Here is a 22,500-nt window from a genome sequence, read left to right on the forward strand (position 1 = left end):
CTTTCCTTCCCCTCCCTCTCCTCCTCTTCTCTTTCCTCTCCTCTTCCTACCAACAAGAGATCGACGTCATTCAGGTGTCGAGGCCTATCTCTAACACACCTGTAACCTCTCCGTCCTTGACACTAGTGGCTGGGATGACCTTGGCAGTTCACAGGTCGGTATAGGTCAAAGGTCAACACCAAGCCGTGAATAACCAGGCTCGATTTGACTGAGGAGAGTCAAATGAGCTGAAAAATACCTTAAAAATATTGTTGTTGTTGTTGTTATTAGTGTTGTTGTCGTCGTTCGTGTTGTTGTTGTTATTGATGTTGTTGTTATTGTTGTTGTTATTATTATTATTGTTGTTGTTGTTGTTGTTATTTTGTTAAGAGCAACTCTCTACCCAAAATCAATCCACCTATTTCGTGCCTATTACAACCCTTGCGTAATTGGCACACCCTATTACGGAAACCCTCATTAACGGGCGGTCATTAACTCCGTAACATGATACTTAAACGAAAATAAATCACTAGTTCAGTATTGGATCATTTGACAATAATACAAACAAAATATTGTTTAATTCATGCTTCATAACCAAATTATATACATGCTGACTCTCTCTCTCTCTCTCTCTCTCTCTCTCTCTCTCTCTCCCTCTCTCTCTCTCTCTCTCCTCACTGACACATTAAGGAAAGACCATAAAATTAGTTCAGTGTATTCCCAGTAGACTTATAAGCTCCTCTGTGCGTGTGTGTGTGTTTGTGTGTGTGCTGTGTGTGTGCGTGTGTGTGTGTGTGTGTGTGTGTGCTGAATTATTACTGAATAAAATGCATATTCTGAAACTCTATTACAGCCGAGTCTCTAACATTTAATAGAGCCGAGTGAGAGATTCTACACAAGGGGGCAAGTTAGGAGGGATAAGGAGGGAAGAGGGGAATCAGGGGGGTCAGGGGTGGGCTTTGTGAATATTGCACCGCCTGTTCTAAATCCTATTACCAGTAATCAAAGACAATGCCTACAAAGTGTCCCTATTGAGGTCTTATAGTCAACACCCCTCTTCCCTCTCACTGTCGCCCCCTCTCACCCCTCCCACCCTAACCCTTCCCTCTCTACCCCTTCTAACCACCCTCTCCTATACCCCCACTCACTCTCATCCTTCCTACTCCTCTTCAGTGTTCAGGGGAGGTAAAAAAATTCACACACACACACCACACACACACACACACACACACACACACACACACACACACACACACATACACACACCGAGGCAGAAGAAGACTTGGAGAACGTAAACAAACTGCTTGTTACAAAGTCAATAGAATGTCGACGTTCTTTTAAATATTCAACAACATTTATTATTCATCTAAAAAAATATTAAAAGAATGTACATAACTCATTCTCACATTCAGTATTCTAATATCTCATTCTTGATCAAAATTACTTAAAGAATGTCAGAGAATGTAGATAGAATGATTTATTGTGTAGTCAAGTTTCGATCAAGAGTAAAACATTCTTAACATTCTAACTTAATATAGAACTACGATAAATAAAAAGTAACAATGGATAAATGTTGTATCTCGTCAACACGTAATTAATAACATTCTAACCAGGTAACCTACGTCATAATAACCAGGTAACTCACGACGTCATCAACAGGTGGAAACGTCATCAATGAAGGCTAGATTACCTTCTGCCCCTCATCAACACGTCATCAAGGCAGGTTAATTGGAAAACACATGAGACGATAAGCCCCAAACTTACCTGGAAAATTAAGAAGAAAAATAATTATATCTTTATTATGGCAAAAAATAACATTACAAAATATATTGGTAGTTTATTTTATTGTTTTAATTTTGTTTAGTGTTGCAAAAACCTACGTCATGTTGCCTCTCTCTCTCTCTCTCTCTCTCTCTCTCTCTCTCTCTCTCTCTCTCTCTCTCTCTCTCACATGCCATATTTAAACACAATATTTACTCCAGAAATTGAAACTCGTGATCATTTTTTTGCTCTACATCATCAGTGACGGGGAGGGAAGGAAGGGGGGAGGGGAGAAGAAGGGGGAAGAGGAGGAGGGAAGGGGGGAAGGGAGTAATGGAGGGGTAAGGAAGGGAGTGGAGGAAGGGATAGGGTAAAGTAGGCATGGGGGGTTGGGGAGGGTTGAAGGGAGGGGAGAGAGAGGAGGAAAGGAAGGAAGGAGGGGAAGGGGTAGGTGGGTGAGAGGGAAGGAGGGGTAAAGGAAGGAGGGAAGGAAGGAAGGAGGGGGTAGGTGGGTGCCAGAAACTCAATTTCATCTTTAGAATGTTTTAATTAAATTTTAATAACAAGTTTATATGAAGTGGTTTTTTTCCTTTGTATTTTTTCCTTGTTCTCAATTTTTATTTCTTGTTTATTTTTCATCTTTTAGTTTCTTTAATTTTTTTTCCTTTATATTTTTCAGTCACTTTTTCGAGTCACCTGAAGATTAGCCACCCCAACGCTAACCTAATCTAGCATGACCTGACCTAACCTAACATGACATGACGTACCCTACCCTAACCTAACATGACCTGACCTAACCTAACCCCTCCAGATAGTGTTAGGTTGTTTAATCATCGGGTGAATTAAGCTAAAGGGGGGGGGGTAATCTTCAGGTGATCCGCACTCTTTATAACGCTAGTAATTAGACACATTACCTGGCGTAGTGAACAGGTATACAGTACAGGTAAACCACCAATATATACAAAATAGATTACCTGTGTGTCTCTATGTTTGTTATGCGTGTCCACAGTTTTATACAGTAATGGTTTTTGGTAGGGAGGTGCGGGTGGCCCAGGGAATGGCCATGAACTATAATTCTGGTCTTCTACACTAGCAGGCAGTAGTAGTGGCCACGGTGAACAATAGACCATTAACTTGTTCAGTTACCGTGAAAGAAGACTCGCGGAGGTGGTGGTGGTTGTGGTTATGGTGGTGGTGGTGGTGATTGTGGTGGTGATAATTAATTGTCGTGGTGATGATGATAATGGTGGTGGCACACGTCACTACTCCAGGCCGCCAATGTTTACGCCAAGATTCCCGCCATCAATCTGGCCTTAATGGAGCCTCAGACGGAGCGTTGGCTGGTGTTGGCGCCCCAGTGACTTGCCCAAGTGGAGGAGCACTGTCAACAGGTGTGTGTGTGTGTGTTAGCGTTCCTATCACAACACACAACTCTCTTGTTTCCGATTGACTGTTTACAACCACGAGTGTACAACCTTTTATTAATAACCACCAGGTGTTGTGTCTCTACTCTTGTTGTTATTATGAAAACACACACACACACACACACACACACACACACACACACACACCGATTACTCAACAGGAAATGAAACCCCAAACAGTAGGATCAATGACTCCCCTACACCCCCCCCCACTAACCACCACAATCACCACCATCAGCTACCACCATCACCCACCACTACACACACAGGCCGAGGCTGGTGGCTCCACGGGACAGTAACATGACATTTCGTCTGTGAAATTGAGTTTCCGTGAACAACCTCCTCTGGCTGCCTCCTCCTCTTCCTCCTCTTCCCCTTCCTTCTCCTCTTCCTCCCTTTACCCTTCTTCTTCCTCCTCTTCCCCTTCCTTCTCCTCTTCCTCCCTTTACCCGTCTTCTTCCTCCTCCTCCCCCCTTTGCCCTTATTCTTCCTCCTCCTGCCCCTCCCTTTACCCTTCTTCCTCCTCCTCCTGATGTAAGCAGGAGTCGGGTTCGGTGATTGACGTGTGTGCTATGTTAGGTTAGGTCTTGTATTAAACTATTCATTATATATATATATATATATATATATATATATATATTAATGACGAACTAATTAAGATTCACCTTCAGAAAGAGTAACGTAATTAAGTGTTTTAATTAATAATATTCGGGCGGGAAAATGTATTAATTAAGAGGTGTACCATCATACGTGAAGAATGTTCCGGGACACGACGCCATTATTATAAACTGTTTGTGACCCTCAACACTACCACCGGGTCTCGTCACCACCTCAACACAGGGTATAGAGGTTAATTACTGTATCACTCCGCAGCTCAGTGGTGGCGCCTTCTTCTCTCAAGTCAAGTGTCCCGGGTTCGATTCCTAGCTAGAGTGCGTTGGCAGGGTCTCCTCCTAACTGTACACTACACCTCTGTACACTTGCCAAGGAAATGTATACACTGTCAGGTGGTGGAGTGTAAATTTTTGTAGGGCCACCATCTGTCTTTCCCATCGTCTGGGTGGCCTTCCTTACCCGCGCCACAGCCACTCTATCCGGCCGGCGGGGCGGACATTCAACACTGGATGAACGGGCTCGTCAACGTAAGAACAAAGGTGTGGGCCGCTTCCATCACCTAACTTCAGTTTGCAGACGACCTCACCTTCCTCGTCCATTGAACGCGACCTACAGGAGATCCGGAACACTCTCGCACACGTTTATGAACACCCTGGCCTCGAGGTGAACGTATGCAAGACACATATTCTCTTCCAGCCTGTCCCTGGTTCAGTCACACCTGTCCAACGCCATACCCGTGTCTTCAGCTGTAGGGAGCTGAAATTATCTACAAAGTTACACATATATCGAGCAGTGGTCCTCGCCACCCTGCTATATGGCAGCGAGACATGGGTCACATACAGGAGGCACCTCACGGCACTTGAAAACTTTCACCAACGTAGTCTACGTTCCATCCTCCGAGTTCGCTGGGAAGACAAGAGAACAAATGACAGTAGTGTGTGTGTGTGTGTGTGTGTGTGTGAATACAAACTTGAAGATAACAAAAATTCTTAGAGAGAGAGAGAGAGATACAGAGACAGATAGACTCAGATAAATAGATAGACGGAGAGACATAAACAGCAACAGGACGAGAGAGAGAGAGAGAGAGAGAGAGAGAGAGAGAGAGAGAGAATACATTAGACCCCCCCCCTGGTTTGTTTATGTACCATGTAATTAGGTAAAGGGGTAGGGCGGTTGGTTAAATGGACCGCCACACCTGATAGCTCCTAACCTTAATTGGCCCGGTCCTAATAGCCCCCAGTCTCTAAACCCTCCTCCACTCCTCGCCTAATTGGTACCCGTTCTAATAGGTCCCAATCCTAATCGGCCCCATTCTTAATTGGACCTTGTCATAATAGGCTCCCATGGTTAGGTTAGGTAAGGTTAAGTAAGGTTGGGTTGGGTCACGTTAAACTAGATTAGTGTTATATTAGATTTGGTTAGGTTAGGTTAAGTGAGCTACTCATTATCAAGACAGCGGCCGTGTCAAGACGTTAAGTGAGACAATGAGAGAGAGAGAGAGAGAGAGAGAGAGAGAGAGAGAGAGAGAGAGAGAGAGATCAAACACTCCAAATAACGGGGCAAGAGACATCAAATGCACACAAAGAGACTCGCAGCAGCTCTTGAGAAAATTGGCTGGAATTTGATTAAGAGAAAATGAGGTGACCTACCCCGAGGGTTCTGAGAGAGAGAGAGAGAGAGAGAGAGAGAGAGTAATAAGGATAAGAGAGTTAAAGTGAGAGAGAAAGAGGAAGTGAGAAAGAGAGAAGAAAATGAGAGGGAAAGAGAGAAAAAATTAAAAAAGAAACAGACAGACATAGAGAAGTGAGAGAAAGAGAGAGAGAGAGATACACACACACACACACACACACACACACACACACACTAACCAAAAAATACCACCAAATTTACAACATAACTACATTATTTAAACAGGAGACCTTTACTTAACACCTGACTACATTTAAAGTTAGGTTAGGTTACTATGATTATAAGTTTAGCCAATCAGGGGCCAGGATGTCTTAATTACTATGCATGACTATCGCTAATTACCTGACGAGTGAGTGGTGGATCCCAGAGGCTTGTCTACAGCACACTGGCACACTGAAGACTAAACCTTTACTATATAAGTGTAAACAAGAGACGACCAATCAGCCACCACAGCAACATTAGCTCCACCCACTTTATAGCGTCCTTAGCAACCATGGCAATTAATAGATGCTAATTGACTGCTGGTTGTCAAGGGGAACAGCAACAGTATCACCACATCAAATTAACTCATTTAACGACCACGAAGACAATGACTTTTCCATAACTTGTGACTGACAGTTATTGAGGATGCCAAGGACCGAGTAAAAACAATCTACTAATCCCCCTCAATAACCCCACAATAGACTAATTCACCTTAGTGACTCACCCAATCAACCCAATATCACCCCATATTATCCCCTTCCCCCCACACCCCACAAAAAAGCCTATATACCTCATCCAATTTCTTCCCCCCTCCCCCCTCCCCCCCCTCCCTCCCCCTCCTCCTAGGAACCCCGCAGAGACAACCAATCAAAAGCTCCTACCACACACCCCGGAGAAACAGGTAGGTGTGGAGGGACAGGTGAGATGAATCAGCATCATTAACGTCAATCAATAGAGGAGGACACCCCCCCTCTCCCTAGCCAGGTGAGGTTGATGGTAGCGCTGGTCTGTCTTACACTATACCTGAAGGAGGGAGACCTAAGATCACCCTGCAGCCGCTTCAGGAGGACAGGTAGTAATGACTCTCCTTCCTTACCTGTGTTTCCTCATTATCCCCTCCTTCCTTCCTTACCTGTGTCTCCCTCTATTCTCATTCACCCCCCCTCCCTCTCTCACCTGTAGGTTCCTTCAGTACACGTATAACAACTTCTGCACCAATCACAACACAACAACTTCTGCACCAATCACAACACAACAACAACCACAACAAATGAGAAGAAAAGCAACAGGTGTTATCAAGGCGGTGGCTACAACAGGTGCCTCATTACGTCACACAGGTGCCTATACGTCACACAGGTGCCTCAAACACACAGGTGCCTCATGTCCACGGTGCCTCATTGGTCAACGGTGCCTCATTAGGTCAGGTGCTTGTCACAATTATTACGTCCGGTGCTAGGTCCACAGGTGCCTCATTGGTCACGGTGCTTATTAGGTCACAGGTGCTAGTCACACAGGTGCTCTTCGTCACAGGTGCCTCATTAGGTCACACAGGTGCTTCATTAGGTCACACAGGTGCTCGTCACACAGGTGCCTCATTATTAGTGACAAAGTGACACACAAGATGGCGGGTCTAGGGTCATGTGATAACACCTTAATTCACACGTACTGTACCTGTCCACTTCACAACACCTTGACTGATGAACAAAACTGGGGTGTTTAATCTTCAGGTGAGGTATAGTTGATACATTTTCTACCAAGAGAGAGAGAGAGAGAGAGAGAGAGAGAGAGAGAGAGAGAGAGAGAGAGAGACCAAAGAGAGATATAGTAAACCTGAGGAGAGAGAGAGAGAGAGAGAGAGATACTGATCCTGTGGGAGAGAGATAGTGACCCTAGGAGAGAGAGAGAAAGAGAGAGAGACAATGACCCAGGGAGAGAGGTAGAGACAGTAGGGAGAGACAGTAAGCATGACGGGGGTCTGGTTGTAGATCAATACTCACTAGGCATCAGGACAAGCGGTGAGAGATCCGGAATGCGCGGCTGTCTCTCTCTCTGTCTCCTCACTACTGTCTATCTCTCTCTCTCTCTCTCTGTCTCCTCAGTACTGTCTATCTCTCTCTCTCTCTCTCTCCTCGCTACTGTCTCTCTCTCTCCCCTCTCACCCTACCCCTCTCCATCTCACCTTACCCCTCTCCTCTCCCACTCACCCCCCACCCTACCCCTCTCCTCTCCCACTCACCCCACCCTACCCTCTTCCCACTCACCTCTCCTCTCCACTCACCCCCACCTACACCTCTCCTCCTTCCCACTCACTTCTCTCCCACCACCCCCACCCTACTCCCTCCTACCCCCCATCTTCTCGGTATAAACATCTCGGAAACTTAAAATTCACTTCAGGAAATTGCTATTTAGCACCTCACTGACACAGCTGATGTCTCGAACAGCTGATGATGTCTCGAACAGCTGATGATGTCTTATTTCTCTCACATCTTCTCTCCTCAACCTACTTCCCTCCTTTAATTTTTCCTACCTGCAATAATTATTCTCTCTCTCTCTCTCTCTCTCTCTCTCTCTCTCAACTCTACTCCCTTACCTGCCTCCACCTCCCACCCTCCTCACTCTCTCCCACTCACCCCCTCCCACTCCTCCTCTCTACCTCATTACACCTCATTACACTAAATTCATATTATTTCTAAACTCAACTCCAAGGTGACCTGAAATTAGACTTGCATTATGTAATCTTACGGACTAATACCTAACTCCAGTGCTGTGCAGCTCTGACCAAATCTCAGGCCTTTCCTACCACCACCACCCACCCACAACCACCACCCCGCCGCCTCCACCACCAACACACTCAGCACATTTTCACAGGTGTCTGTACCACCTTGCTCTCTGAGAATAGAATATCACTGTAGTCTAATGACACCTACAGATGATTTATACACTATAAGACCTTATACGACTTTATCAGCACATAACTCGTCACCCATGCTCCAGGTCCGTCTCTGTTCCTTATATACGCAAGAAACACGAGGTATGATAGAATATATAACTTATAAATGGTGTAGATGATATACAGACTTTAACAAGACTGTGAACACAGACTCGCTGAGGTGTGACTTTGTGTTGTGGGGAGGAAGAATAATTAGGAATGACAAATATTTTTAGATGTAAAATGTTTTGAAGTATTTTAGAAGACGTTTGCAATATCATATATGAGTCGAGCTCCTTCCTCCTCTGATAAAACAAATTTACGGCCAAATACCTGGGCGTAATCACAGCAAATATAGATGACGTAGATACTGTAAGTTATATAAATCATTGATCCTCTACTGATAATTGTAAACTAAACTAAATGCAAATAATAAAAGTAACAATGTTAAATATCAGTTTAGACTTACAAATTCAACCGTAATATTTTGCTTCAAAAATAAGCCGTATGGAACCCGATAGTCTCACCAAAAGTGCAAGCTTCCGCCATCTGTTAGCAAAATAATGAACTAAATGTTAGCGTCGCCAATGAGAAGGCCATAAATGTAATTTAATGTTTTTTACCGATATACGTCATCTTTCACGATTGATTATACAATATACAGGTGTTGGCGGAGGTAATGAAGAGTTTACCTTCCCGGGGTCGTGTTTAGATACTGTACACTAAAATAAAAGACAACGGCATGAGAAAACCTTAAACTTACGATAATTTTCCACCTTTAGTAGTCAAGCGAACCTAAATGACCTATTTGGTAAACTTTTGGATATGAAAAATTTGATATAGAAAAATGATACACTTATCTACATGGAGGTAGGATATATTACTTTAATAGGGTATTGATTAGAGAAGCAGGATATACCGTTGTTTATCAGGTCGGCAGGATACGTGATGCATTTGTGACTCGTGATATTTGGTATAGGTTAAGTAAGGACAATATTGCTAGACTATGTCACATTGTCTCATTAATGATCCACAAGGCTGTTCTTACTGCGAGTCAGACGAGTATAGTGAACATTAACTAAATTCCATGTTATTTCTAAACTCAACTCCAAGGTGACCTGAAATTAGAGTTACGTGTAATCTTACGGACTAATACCTAACTCAGTACCTGTACGGCTCTGAGCAAATCTGCCAAGGCCTTTCCTACCACCACCACCACCAGAAAACCACCGCCTCCGCCGCCTCCACCACCAACACACTCATACATTTTCTGTGTGTCTGTACCACCTTACTCTCTGAGGAATACAGAATCACTGTAGTCTAATGACATACTACAGATGATTTATACACTAATAAGACCTTATACGACTTTGCTCCAGCTCCTTAACTCGTCCCTCCATGCTCCGGGTCCGTCTCTGTTCGCCTATATACGCAAGAAACACGAGTATGATACTAAGAATATATAACTTATACAAATGGTGTAGATGATATACAGACTTTAACAAGACTTTGTGAACACAGACTCGCTGAGGTGTTGACTTTGTGTTGTGTGGAGGAAGAATAATTATAAAGACTGACAAATATTTTAGATGTAAATGTTTGATTATTTTAGAGACGTTTGCAATATCATATATGAGTCGAGGCTCCACCTTCCTCCTCTCATAAAACAAATTTACGGCCAAATGCCTGGGCGTAATCACAGCTTGATATAGATGACGTAGATACTGTAAGTTATATAAATCATTGATCCTCTACTGATAATTGTAAACTAAACTAAATGCAAATAATAAACGTAACAATGTTAAATATCAGTTTAGACTAACAAATTCAACCGTAATATTTTGCTTCAAAAATAAGGCGTATGGAACCCGATAGTCTCACCAAAAGTGCAAGCTTCCGCCATCTGTTAGCAAAATAATGAACTAAATGTTAGCGTCGCCAATGAGAAGATAGTAAATGTAATTTAATGTTTTTTACCGATATACGTCATCTTTCACGATTGATTATACAATATACAGGTGTTGGCGGAGGTAATGAAGAGTTCACCTTCCCGGGGTCGTGTTTAGATACTGTACACTAAAATAAAAGACAACGGCAGGAGAAAACCTTAAACTTACGATAATTTTCCACCTTTAGTAGTCAAGCGAACCTAAATGACCTATTTGGTAAACTTTTGGATATGAAAAATTTGATATAGAAAAATGATACACTTATCTACATGGAGGTAGGATATATTACTTTAATAGGGTATTGATTAGAGAAGCAGGATATACCGTTGTTTATCAGGTCGGCAGGATACGTGATGCATTTGTGACTCGTGATATTTGGTATAGGTCAAGTAAGGACAATATTGCTAGACTATGTCACATTGTCTCATTAATGATCCAAGAGGCTGTTCTTACCGTGAGTCAAACGAGTATAGTGAACATTAACTAAATTCCATGTTATTTCTAAACTCAACTGCAAGGGGACCTGAAATTAAACTTACGTGTAATCTTACGGACAAATACCTAACTCAGTACCTGTACGGCTCTGAGCAAATCTGCCAAGGCCTTTCCTACCACCACCATCACCACCACAACCACCGCCCCCGCCGCCTCCACCACCAACACACTCATACATTTTCTGGGTGTCTGTACCACCTTACTCTCTGAGGAATACAGAATCACTGTTGTCTAATGACATACTACAGATGATTTATACACTAATAAGACCTCATACGACTTTGCTCCAGCACCTTAACTCGTCCCTCCATGCTCCGGGTCCGTCTCGGTTCGCCTATATACGCAAGAAACACGAGTATGATACTAAGAATATATAACTTATGCAAATGGTGTAGTTGATCTACAGACTTTAACAAGACTTTGTGAACACAGACTCGCTGAGGTGTTGACGTTGTGTGGAGGAAGAATAATTATAAAGACTGACAAATATTTTAGATTTAAATGTTTGAGTATTTTAGAGACGTTTGCATTATCATATATGAGTCGAGGCTCCACCTTCCTCCTCTCATATTACAAATTTACGGCCAAATACCTGGGCGTAATCACAGCTTGATATAGATGACGTAGATACTGTAAGTTATATAAATCATTGATCTTCTACTGATAATTGTAAACTAAACTAAATGCAAAGGATAAAAGTAACAATGTTAAATATCACTTTAGACTAACAAATTCAACCGTAATATTTTGCTTCAAAAATAAGACGTATGGAACCCGATAGTCTCACCAAAAGTGCAAGCTTCCGCCATCTGTTAGCAAAATAATGAACTAAACGTTGGCGTCGCCAATGAGAAGACAGTAAATGTAATTTTATGTTTTTTACCGATATATGTCATCTTTCACGAGTGATTATACAATATACAGGTGTTGGCGGAGATAATGAAGAGTTTACCTTCCCGGGGTCGTGTTTAGATACTGTACACTAAAATAAAAGACAACGGCAGGAGAAAACCTTAAACTTACGATAATTTTCCACCTTTATTAGTCAAGTGAACCTAAATGACTTATTTGGTAAACTTTTGGATATGAAAAATTTGATATAGAAAAATGATACACTTATCTACATGGAGGTAGGATATATTACTTTAATAGGGTATTGATTAGAGAAGCAGGATATACCGTTGTTTATCAGGTCGGCAGGATACGTGATGCATTTGTGACTTGTGATATTTGGTATAGGTTAAGTAAGGACAATATTGCTAGACTATGTCACATTGTCTCATTAATGATCCAAGAGGCTGTTCTTACCGTGAGTCAAACGAGTATAGTGAACATTAACTAAATTCCATGTTATTTCTAAACACAACTCCAAGGTGACCTGAAATTAAACTTACGTGTAATCTTACGGACTAATACCTAACTCAGTACCTGTGCGGCTCTGAGCAAATCTGCCAATGCCTTTCCTACCACCACCACCACAACCACCGCCCCCGCCGCCTCCACCACCAACACACTCATACATTTTCTGGGTGTCTGTACCACCTTACTCTGAGGAATACGGAATCACTGTAGTCTAATGACATACTACAGATGATTTATACACTAATAAGACCTTATACGACTTTACTCCAGCACCTTAACTCGTCCCTCCATGCTCCGGGTCCGTCTCTGTTCGCCTATATACGCAAGAAACACGAGTATGATACTAAGAATATATAACTTATACAAATGGTGTAGATGATATACAGACTTTAACAAGACTTTGTGAACACAGACTCACTGAGGTGTTGACTTTGTGTTGTGGGGAGGAAGAATAATTATAAAGACACAAATATTTTAGATGCAAATGTTTGAGTATTTTAGAGACGTTTGCAATATCATATATGAGTCGAGGCTCCACCTTCCTCCTCTGATAAAACAAATTTACGGCCAAATACCTGGGCGTAATCACAGCTTGATATAGATGACGTAGATACTGTAAGTTTTATAAATCATTGATCCTCTACTGATAATTGTAAACTAAACTAAATGCAAATAATAAAAGTAACAATGTTAAATATCAGTTTAGACTAACAAATTCAACCGTAATATTTTGCTTCAAAAATAAGCCGTATGGAACCCGATAGTCTCACCAAAAGTGCAAGCTTCCGCCATCTGTTAGCAAAATAATGAACTAAATGTTGGCGTCGCCAATGAGAAGACAGTAAATGTAATTTAATGTTTTTACCGATATACGTCATCTTTCACGAGTGATTATACAATATACAGGTGTTGGCGGAGGTAATGAAGAGTTTACCTTCCCGGGGTCGTGTTTAGATACTGTACACTAAAATAAAAGACAACGGCAGGAGAAAACCTTAAACTTACGATAATTTTCCACCTTTAATAAGTGAACCTAAATGACTTATTTGGTAAACATTTGGATATGAAAAATTTGATATAGAAAATGATACACTTATCTACATGGTAGGATATATTATTATTTAATAGGGTTATTGATTAAAGCAGGATATACCGTTGTTTATCAGGTCGGCAGGATACGTGATGCATTTGTGACTTGATATTTGGTATAGGTTAAGTAAGGACAAAATTGCTAGACTTATGTCACATTGTCTCTCATTAATGATCCAAGAAACTGTTCTTGCCGTGAGTCAAACGAGTATAGTGAACATTAACTAAATTCCATGTTATTTCTAACTCAACTCCAAGGTGATGACCTGAAATTAGACTTACGTGTAATCTTACGGACTAATACCTAACTCAGTACCTGTACGCAGCTCTGACCAAATCTGCCAAGGCCTTTCCTACCACCACCACCACCACCACCCACCGCCCCGCCGCCTCCACCAACACACTCATACATTTTCTGGGTGTCTGTCCACCTTCCTCTCTGAGAATACAGAATCACTGTAGTCTAATGACATACTACAGATGATTTATACACTAATAAGACCTTATACGACTTTTTGCTCCAGCACCTTAACTCGTCCCTCCATGCTCCGGGTCCGTCTCTGTTCGCCTATATACGCAAGAAACACGAGTATGATACTAAGAATATATAACTTATACAAATGGTGTAGATGATTTACAGACTTTAACAAGACTTTGTGAACACAGACTCGCTGAGGTGTTAACTTTGTGTTGTGGGGAGGAAGAATAATTATAAAGACTGACAAATTTATTAGATGTAAATGTTTGAGTATTTTAGAGACGTTTGCAATATCATATATGAGTCGAGGCTCCACCTTCCTCCTCTCATAAAAGAAATTTACGGCCAAATACCTGGGCGTAATCACAGCTTGATATAGATGACGTAGATACTGTAAGTTTTATATATCATTGATCCTCTACTGATAATTGTAAACTAAATTAAATGCAAATAATAAAAGTAACAATGTTAAATATCAGTTTAGACTAACAAATTCAACCGTAATATTTTGCTTCAAAAATAAGCCGTATGGAACCCGATAGTCTCACCAAAAGTGCAAGCTTCCGCCATCTGTTAGCAAAATAATGAACTAAATGTTGGCGTCGCCAATGAGAAGACAGTAAATGTAATTTAATGTTTTTTACCGATATACGTCATCTTTCACGAGTGATTATACAATATACAGGTGTTGGCGGAGGTAATGAAGAGTTTACCTTCCCGGGGTCGTGTTTAGATACTGTACACTAAAATAAAAGACAACGGCAGGAGAAAACCTTAAACTTACGATAATTTTCCACCTTTAATAGTCAAGTGAACCTAAATGACTTATTTGGTAAACATTTGGATATGAAAAATTTGATATAGAAAAATGATACACTTATCTACATGGAGGTAGGATATATTACTTTAATAGGGTATTGATTAGAGAAGCAGGATATACCGTTGTTTATCAGGTCGGCAGGATACGTGATGCATTTGTGACTTGTGATATTTGGTATAGGTTAAGTAAGGACAATATTGCTAGACTATGTCACATTGTCTCATTAATGATCCAAGAGGCTGTTCTTACCGTGAGTCAAACGAGTATAGTGAACATTAACTAAATTCCATGTTATTTCTAAACTCAACTCCAAGGTGACCTGAAATTAGACTTACGTGTAATCTTACGGACTAATACCTAACTCAGTACCTGTACGGCTCTGAGCAAATCTGCCAAGGCCTTTCCTACCACCACCACCACAACCACCGCCCCCGCCGCCTCCACCACCAACACACTCATACATTTTCTGTGTGTCTGTACCACCTTGCTCTCTGAGGAATACAGAATCACTGTAGTCTAATGACATACTACAGATGATTTATACACTAATAAGACCTTATACGACTTTGCTCCAGCACCTTAACTCGTCCCTCCATGCTCCGGGTCCGTCTCTGTTCGCCTATATACGCAAGAAACACGAGTATGATACGACCAATAAAAAAACAAACGGAATTATAATACAATAAAAATACAAGCCTGATTGGTTGACATACGAGACGGACGCTTTATTGGTTCCGTAAGTAAGTAATTTAGCTAATTAGCGGCCGCCTGTGACGTCATCGCTAGGTGAATCAGGGGATCTTGATGTATTTTTTCCCTAAGATGAACTAAGCTTTGGTTTGGCATGCGAGAATTTTTTTAAACTTTTTCTAGGATGAATTACGCTTTGTTTACGTTTCCCAAGACAAACTAAACCTTTTTATTTTCCCAGGACGATGTAAACAAGATACCTCCACCTGCTATAATGCTCAAGTCTTATAACTCGCCTATGTAAAACAGCCCTTCAAAGAACAGGGGTTTAAGAGCATAATATATAATGAATAATATATAGAGCGTAATAGAGCAATAATAATAGTTAAATAGCATAATAGAGCGAGAAATAACATTAAACCCTCTTACATCAATAGTATATCCTTCTATTTTATCAGACACAATATATTTAGTATGAAGACGCCTTAAAATCCTTGTAGAGCGTGTGTGTGTGTGTGTGTGTTTATGTATGTACGTGTGTGTGTGTGTGTGTGTGTGTGTGTGTGTTTATGTATGTACGTGTGTGTGTGTGTGTGTGTGTGACGCTCCAGGTAGCATCCCTACTTTGCATGAGGTAGATCTAGCATTAAAGTATTTTAATTATAAACATAGAGGCGCGGGGAGGCGTGGGAGGCGCGGGGCGTGGGAGCGCGGGGGGCGTGGGAGGCGCGGGGGGCGTGGGAGGCGCGGAGGGCGTGGGAGGCGCGGGAAAAAACGGACGGACTCGGTTATATAGTTAATTAAAGGGAGGAGAGGAGAGGAGGGAGGAGTAGAGTGAGAGGGGAGATAAAGTGGGGAGGGAGGTGAGGGGGTGGGTGATGCGAGGAGGTGAGGTAAGGAGGAGCTAAAGGGAGATGAGGTGGTGGAGGTGAGAGTGATGCGAGGGGAGGTGAGATAAGGAAATAGAGTGGGGTGAGGAGGCTAAGAGATGAGGTGAGAGGAACTAAGGGTGGGATACATCCCAGCCTCAGGATGAATTAACGATAGGATGCCTAGGGTGGTATCCTTGAAACACACACACACACACACACACACACACACACACACAGGCCTAATTATGACTCTTCCGTGACTCCTTTACAAAAGCTTCTGAAGTGTAGTAATGACACTTACTTTTATCCTGAAATTCAGCAGCAGGTCGTCGAACCCTTCCATCACCTCCTGAAATAAATGAAAAACACTGAAATATGAAGCAAAAGCCAGAAATATGACAAGGTTTGAAATATGACGCATAAAGATTAAAACATGTAAAATCCTGAAATATGACACAAAAGCCTGAAATAAGACATAAAATCCTGAAATATGACACAAACGCATAGTAGACACGCCTTATGAGATAAGACAAAACGCCAAAATACTACAAAAATACATCTACAAACACCAGAAAAAATATATATATATATATAAAAAAAATATAAATTCAGAACTAAAATATATATACCTAAGACTCTATACCATACCTCTCCTCCCTCCAGCAACTAAGGTGATGGAGTCAGGTGGGTGGGTGGGAGGACTGAAGGAGCATATTGGGATCTCGTTGGGTGGGGGACTGAGAGGGAGGGTGGGATGGGTGGGTGGGAGGACTGAGGAGGTGGGATGGAGTTGGAGTGGGAGGAGGACTGAGGAGGTGGGATGGGTGGGTGGGAGGACTAGAGAGAGGGTGGGATGGGTGAGTGGGGGGAGGGAGGTGGGGGGGTGGAGGTGGAGGAGGGGGGGGGGAGGGTGGGATGGGTGGGTGGAGGGAAGGAGGAAATAATGATGGTATGAGAGGAGGGAAGGTAAGTAGGATGGAAGGAGGGAGGAAGAATTGAGGAAAAGAGGGAGGGTGGGATGGAGGGAAAGAGGAAAGGATGAAGAAAGGATGGAAGAATGGAAGGAAGGAAAGAGGAGAGAAAGGAAGAAAAGAGGAAAAACAGGAGGAAAGACACACGAAAGGCCAAACACACAGAGTGACGAACATACACACCAAACACAAACCGCTATCCACCTCAGTTTATTATTCATAAAAAAAGAAAAACGTAGGACAACACAAAAAAAAGAAAACAAATACAAAATAAAAGTAGCCAGATAAAACAGGGAACAAAAGCGACGGAGGAAAAGACTTGACAAAAGATTTAAAAACAAAAGATCTTAAGATTTTGTTGCCGGAAGGGCTTACCTGACACCTGCCAGCCGCTGTAAATACGGTGATGATAATAATAATAATAATAATAATCTTCAGTGTTTAATCAAAATAGAATCAAATAACCACGATAATTCTGGACCCTGATAAACGTCAACATAAAGTAAACAATAACAATCCGAGACGATCTATCCATCTCCCTGGTCATCCATGTCTTTTTACACAGTCCGGGACGAAATGCGTCTCGGACTGTTTGTTGTTTCTGGGGCTCATTCATGGCACCAAGAGAACCCGAGACTCATGTGTTTCGAAGCTTCATTCTCAAATAACTTTTCAATTAATAACAAAAAATCTTTATTAAATTGAACGTTTTTTTTAATACAGGCATAACGTCATCACCTTCTGCGTCTGACTAACTTCCTGAAGGGGCAAGGAGTCACCCTCCTCCTGCCCCTCCTTACCTGGAGGAGGGGCAGCAGGTGCTCAATATGATAATGAAGGAGACAAGACTAGGAGGGAGGCGGGTTAACGTAGATATTAATTATCGACCAGCGGAGACTTGCCAACACTAACACCTGTGTGTGTGTGTGTGCTCTAGGTGCAACAGGTGATTAAATACCTAGTAGTAAGGTTAAGTTAGGTAAAGGTTAAGTTAGGTTAGGTGAGTGGGTCTTAAGTGTGTCAGTCTTCACAAGTCTACCACCACAGTAATTGGTATGTCAATGTGAAGGAGTTACTTGACTTCTTGTTTAACCTAGTACAAACATACATACATACATACATACATACATACATACATACATACATACATACATACACTACTGTTTACTACTTACACACACACACACACACACACACACACACACACACACACACACACACACACACACACACGTAGCGCGGGGAAACATGTTAGTTAACTGGAGTGTTTGCCATAGCTTGTTAGAGTATGGGTAGGGAGGGAGTGGAGGAAGGGGGTGATGCTGTACTTTGGGTGAGAGATATTGATCTATGGAGGGAGGGGAGAGGGAAGGGAAGGGTAGGGAAGGGGTTGCAGGGAGGGGGGGCAGTAAGGGGAAGGGTAGGGCAGTGAGGATAGAGGTAGATGAGTGAGGGAGAGGTAGGGAGGGGAGGGGGAAGAGAGGGAGAGGTAGGGAAGGGGAGAGATAGGGAATGGGGAGGGGGAGGTAGGGAAGGGGAGAGGTAGGGGGAGGAATATGGTGGAGACAGGTCTTTGTTACACGGAGACCACGTTATTATTATTACTAATATTATTAGCGTTGTCGTTGTTGTTGTTGTTGTTGTTGCTGTTGTTGTTGTCGTTGTTGTTGTTTGTTGTTTGTTGTTTGTTGTTGCTGTCGTTGTTGTTGATATTTGTTGTTGTTATTGTTGATTTAGATATTTAGACGAGAAATATATGACCCCTTGGTAATAACTGATCAGGTTAGGTTAGGTTACCATCAAGTGTCAAATCTCTTTATGAGCTCTGACCTGACCAACACTCACAAGAACCTGTACAGTACACGTCTAGTACAGGTCACATAAGAGAGCTGACCCATTTGATGAGTGACGAGGAAGGATGAGTGACGTGTACTGAGGAGGACAAGTGACGTGTACAGGTTGTTAATTGGTAACTCGAACACCTGCTTGGGGTACCTCTCTCTCTCTCTTGTATAACGTCACACACACATATATTCTCCAGCACTGTATACCAACACACACACACACACACACACACACACACACACACACACACACACACACACACACACACACACACACACACACACACACACACACACACACAGAGCCGTGGGGTGAAGCTTCAACAGGTAGCTGACCTGCCTCAAGGGAGGTGAGGAGGAGGTAGGAGAGATGAGGAGGGGGGGGTGGTGGCGAGGGGTAGAGATGAGGGGAACGGCAGGAGATTAAGGGATGGACTAGTAGGGGAGGGGGGGAGAGGGGAGGGAGGAAGGTAAGGCAGGTAGAGAGGGAAGAGGAAACCCATCTATAAGATAATTAATTTGAGGTTTTTTGAGGTCGAGGGAGAGAGGGACGGCCATTACTGACCCTATAATAATAATAATAATAATAATAATAATAAAATAATAATAATGGTGAAATAATAAATAATAACAACAATACAGTGCCACCGTTCCTCCCCACAGTGCCACCCCCACAGTGCCACCTCCCCATAGTGCCATCCCTCCCACAATACCATCCTTCCCACAGTGCCACCTCCCACAGTGCCATCCCTCCCACAATACCATCCTTCCTCCCACAGTGCCACCTCCCCTCCCATAGTGCCATCCCTCCCACAATACCATCCTTCCTCCCACAGTGCCACCTCCCCTCCCACAGTGCCATCCCTCTCCCCACAGTGCCACCTCCCCTCCCACAGTGCCACCTCCTCCCCCACAGTGCCATCCCTCCCCCACAGTGCCTTATGGCCTCTCACTCACCTCTGACCCTCAAAGCTGACCAACACCGCACCGTAAACTCCACCATACCAATAATTAACCTAACCTAACCAAGACTACATAACTCACCCATATTCTATATCTCTGCACTCAATGTCTCACGGTGTGTTTCTGAGTTTACCTTATAATGAGTCTATCTTGGCAGTGTGGCATTCCTGTGGTCACCTTGTAGTTAGCAAAGACGTCTTAAAGGTCACGCTTAAAAGGTCCGGTTATAAAAATAACCTCAGCTCTTATTAATAATGCTGGGGGGGGATTGAGTGGGAGGGAATGGGTGAGTGAGTGAGGGGGATTGAGTGAGAGGGAGTGAGTGAGAGGGAGTGGGAGTGAGGGCGTGGGAGTGAGGGGGCCTGAGTAAGTGGGGAGAACGAAATCATGAGAGACTTTTGAGGACAATTAGAGATCGATTCATACAGTTAATGAGGGTAAATTACATGAGTTAAGCCTTATTATAATTATCATACATCAATCATACTATACAACTCTATCATACACCCTCACCATACACCCTCACCATACAACTATCATACACCCTCACCATACATCCTCACCATACACCAATCATACACCAATGTCCTTAGACTACCCAGTATACCAACCATCACCTCAACAACACACACACACACACACACAGCCATCACGACTCACTCCAACATGCCCTTCGAGTTAACTAATTCCCTAGAGGATAGAAAAACAGGTAACATGATATAGGAATGAGACACCTGGCATCCAAGATAACATGATAGCAACTCAGGATAATAAAGACGTGATAGAAATACAAGGAATACATTTGGATTATCGATATCAGGTAAAAAAAAAAAGATCCATCACTGCAAACTTTAAAATTTAAGTTCTATTTATGGAACTTTAAAATTGAACTTGACCTTAAAAGTAATATTTTAAAGTTCATGTCCTTTACACACACCCTAGCTGCCGCTCTCCCCACCCCTTGTGGTGGGCCTCACCTGCCATCAACAGGTGAGGCGGTGGTGTGGGGGAGCTGATATTGAGTGTGTGCGTGCGTGTATGTATGTGTGTGTGTGTGTGTGTGTGTGCGTGAGGGGCGAGCCACACAACAGGACACTCAGGAGACGGTGTGTGTGTGTGTGTGTGTGTGTGTGTGTGTGTGTGTGTGTGTGTGTGATGTGTGTGTGTAAGGGTCGGCATCTCTACCACCTCATCTCTCACTCTACATCTCACTACACGGTACAAAAAGACGCCTCAGGGCTCTCACTCGACTGGAGCGTGTTCGTGGAAATATTGATTCTTCTCTCGCCAACCTGCTCTCTCTCTCTCTCTCTCTCTCTCTTTCTTCTCGGTTCTCTCACAATTATTCAATTATCCCGTCTACGATCTTCTTTTGAGGGGAAATGAAATGGGATTACCGGCTGACGAAAAAAAAACGATTTATTTTTTCTTATATAAGGCCGTGTTCGTCATCTTCTTGAATCACAGAGGTAATTGTGAGCAGCGAGCGAGCAGGCGGGCGGGCGGGCGGGCGGGCGGGCGGGCGGGAATATGAGCGATGCACACGTTGTTGTCTGGGGGGAGGGAGGGTGGGAGGGAGGGTGGGTCTTGAGAAGCGCGTCAAGTTCAACAGGTTGCTTTTTTGGAGGTAAGTTTTGGAGGCACAACAATGAGGTTGACAAGACCAAGAACCCCTTACCTATACCGACCCCCCTCCTCTACCTCACACCCTCCCCCTCCTCCTCCCTACATGCCTCCTCCGATGACGTCACCAGGTCCTGACTTACCTTGAGCACCTGGTCTGGCGAGGAAGGCGTGGTGGGTGGAGCACTGTAGAGGCGTCCCCCTTCACCGCGGCGACCCACACACAAATGACGAACTGAGTGTGAGTGTCGGAGAGGGGACACCACCCCGACGCGGAGCCTGGCGTCTGCGCTGGCCCCTCTCTTCCTCCTCCTCCTCCTCTCCTTCTACCACTATTCCTCCCCCTCTCTTCCATCTACCACTATTCCCCCTCTTCTCCTTCTACCACTATTCCTCCATTTATTGTCTCCTCCTCCTACTCTTCCTGTATTTACTATTATTCTTATTCTTCTTCTCCTCTTCATTCGACTCCTCCTCCGCCTCCTCTAGTCACTGCTCCATCTATTCTTCCTCCTCCTCCTCCTCCTCCTCCTCCTCTTCTTCATACATACATACATACATACATACATACATACATACATACATACACCAGTAGTCCAAAAAACTAATCTGGACAAACTCTTGACCCAAATTACTATACCTTGGCCGACTTAATTAAGTTTCGGTGAAGCAATGAAACGAAACACGCCCAGGTAGTGTGTGTTGGGGGGGGGGAGGGGGTTAATGAAGCACTTCTGAGTTCATTTCCGGGCTTCACTGATGATTTAGAGGTAATGAAGCAGTCACGGGGGGTTCACTTTTGTGGGGTTCACTGATGACCCCAGATACGACCCCCCAGGTACCTACGACCATACAGACGACCCCAGGTACTCACGACCACAGGTACCCACGACCCCAGGTACAATCCCAGGTACCCACGACTCCAGGTACAATCCCAGGTACCCACGACCCCAGGTACAATCCCA

General features: G+C 43.3%; 1 protein-coding gene across 2 annotated transcripts in view; it reads right to left on the minus strand.

Moving 5' to 3' along the window:
- Positions 1-21,763, minus strand: part of LOC121862123 — a 39,022-nt gene extending 17,259 nt beyond the window's left edge. Inside the window, exons 1-3 of one of the 2 annotated variants that reach the window (XM_042360122.1) lie at positions 21,679-21,763; positions 16,436-16,483; positions 1,625-1,743 (exon numbers count right to left, since the gene is read on the minus strand). The gene's annotated coding sequence lies outside the window, so the exon portion shown is untranslated. The remainder of the gene's footprint in view (positions 1-1,624; positions 1,744-16,435; positions 16,484-21,678) is intronic. The other variant, XM_042360123.1, reaches the window with a different exon arrangement.
- Between the last annotated feature and the right edge of the window lie 737 nt (positions 21,764-22,500).

The sequence above is a fragment of the Homarus americanus genome, unplaced genomic scaffold (genome assembly GCF_018991925.1).
Source record: "Homarus americanus isolate GMGI-L3 unplaced genomic scaffold, GMGI_Hamer_2.0 scaffold25013, whole genome shotgun sequence".
NCBI classification, from domain to species: domain Eukaryota; kingdom Metazoa; phylum Arthropoda; class Malacostraca; order Decapoda; family Nephropidae; genus Homarus; species Homarus americanus.